The sequence below is a fragment of the Panthera pardus genome, unplaced genomic scaffold, assembly GCF_024362965.1.
Source record: "Panthera pardus isolate Hobbes unplaced genomic scaffold, ASM2436296v1 HiC_scaffold_25, whole genome shotgun sequence".
Classification (NCBI taxonomy): Eukaryota; Metazoa; Chordata; class Mammalia; order Carnivora; family Felidae; genus Panthera; species Panthera pardus.
This window is the reverse complement of record NW_026526821.1, coordinates 65,573,126-65,575,540: the sequence shown is the minus strand read 5'-3', so window position 1 is coordinate 65,575,540 and position 2,415 is coordinate 65,573,126. Positions and strand designations below refer to the sequence as shown.

The window sequence follows — 2,415 nt, the reverse complement described above, 5'->3', positions numbered from 1 at the left end:
CATCATACTGGGTCTCGTGGGTGGCATGTAAGGAATTTGGGCTTATTCTAAGTACAATGGGTAGTCATTCAGGGCTCGCAAGCATGGAAGACACACAACCTCATTTTTTTTTTTAAACAAGAAGCTTATTTACACCTCAAGACACTTGAAGGGGAACTACCCAGGATTTATTTCTTTTAGAATAATTTATCCCTACTTAAAGATGGGTTGCCCCACATGTAATGGCTACGTGCAAAAAAATTATAAACAATTATAATTTATGAAATTTAGAAAATTACAAAGTTGCCTTGGTTTTACAATGACAAATGAAAAACATCAAAATTCTCCAATCAAAGAATTCTTACGTTGTTAAACAATGAGAACAAAATAACTTCCTAGGATGTAAAGGCAAGAGCTGAATGAGCATGGAAAAGGGGGCTATTTTCATAGAATCAGTATTTTTCCCCATCTTATCTCCATTTGATGTTAATCACAACATACCACTGGTCATTTAGTTAAAAAAAAAAAACAATATGCTTGAGCCACCTAAGTGGCTCAGTCAGTTAAGCGTCCGACGTTGGCTCAGGTCATGATTTTGTGGTTAGTGAGTTCAAGCTGCTTCGAATCCTGTGTCTCCCTCTCTCTGCCCCTCCCCTGCTTGCACTCTGTCCCTCTCTCAAAAATAAATGAACATTGAAAAAATAAATAAGTAAACGTTAAAAAATTTTTAAACACGCAATATGCTCTTGTACGTGCACACTTTATGTACAATAGAGGAATGGAGAGGGGAAAATGGAAGAATAGAGAAAACTATACTGTAGGAGTCAGGATGTGGTGGATCCAAATTGCAGTTTTTAATTGAGAATGTCTTCTTGGTCTGGAGGGACAGAGTTCTGGAGTAAAGTGGCAGTTTCCCTTTTTAGTAGACACCTCCTGTCTGCTGCTGGGACACATCAGTTGTATTTCCATCCCCCATTTCCAAGTGCGAAGGTCTGTCCGTTTCACTGATTGGTTGCCTGTCAAATTGTAATCTGAGCTGCCTCATTGACAAACCTTGTGTGTCATTGACGTTAGGCTTTCATTGGTGTACTAAGTGCCGTATGCCTCTTAATCCTATAGAGCACCACAGTACCATCCTGCCCGCTGCCTTCAAATGTGATGGTTGCTCTCAGTCGTGACGCCTTCCTTGGGCTTTTCCTCAGCCATGGGGAGGCTGGCACGTCCTCTGCTGCTGTTTCACAGAACAGGTACCAGGTTTGCGGCAAAGGAGCACACAAACAGCTCCAGAAGCAGCAGAAGCAGGACATGAGCTCATTTTACGGTGTAAGATGCACCAGCTTCTCTGTTAGATCCCTGGAACGGCACTTGCCTCTCCTTCTTTGCTCAAAAGAAACCGCATGGACCCCGTAGAAATAGGAAAGCAAATATCCAGTCATCAGCCAGCTCAGACAGATGGACAGGTCTCTTTCTGGGCAACACTTCCCTGGGTGCCCTATAGCATTCGGGGTCAATGACTTACAGAAAGTACCTTTAACGTCACCTTTGTGTTGAGTAGTCGGAACTTACATGCACTGTTTGTACAAATCATCTATCCAATCTCCCATCTGCTTTTTTCCTTATTAAGGACACTTCCCTGCCATCGGAACTGCTCATCCTGGGCTTAGCTCCACTTCTTAGCACTTTGCGCCCTTAGTATACCTATGGAATCATACAGTTTTCTCTTGGCTCTTTACGGCATGTCTTTCTGGACCACTCAAACCCTGCCTCTTCCTGACTCCTCCTGCCTTCTAGAAACTTTCCTCACTGGGCTCTGGAATTCTTGGACTTGGACACACCCCTGGACTCTCAGTCCATTGGTTTGTTTCATGTATTTTGGAGGTTGGGTTTGTTTTCCTGGAGAGGGAGCCGCCCCCACCCCTGTGACTTCCCAGATTTTTCTCACCTTGAGCCATGAAGGTTACTGACCCCCAGTGGGATGGAATTGGGGATAGGGTACTGGCTCTGGCCCCATAAGAAAAGAAAGATCTGCTAAGCAAGTATGTATGACACTGGGCATATCTTAAATGAATGAAGCCTGGCTCTGCAGAATCATAGACTGGTCTTCCACTGATTCCCTTGGGCTTTGGATTGGACTCACCCCTACTCTCTCTGATAATTGTGTAATCCTGGCAGGTCATATCTCCATCTGTTAAGTGAAGAATGACGGCCTGATGACCAAGTTCCCTGGGACCCCTGAAACTCCCAGCTTCCCACTGCTGGCCTCACCCACTATTGCTGACTCTTGACGTCCTTTGATCTCTCTTTCCAGGCTTCCTTCTCGTGCCTACCTGGTTCAACACATGCTAGCCTCTGGGGTCCTTGCCCCTCTTATGGGGGCCATGAGCAGGGCTATACCCTACAGGGGATGGGGGAGGTTAAACTACAAATCTGCTGGCC

The 2,415-nt window shown here is 45.0% G+C and overlaps 1 pseudogene; it reads right to left on the bottom strand.

Annotated features, from left to right (window-relative positions):
- Positions 1-846: 846 nt before the first annotated feature.
- On the bottom strand, positions 847-1,185 carry LOC128773511 (small ubiquitin-related modifier 2-like; annotated as a pseudogene).
- Positions 1,186-2,415: the final 1,230 nt, after the last annotated feature.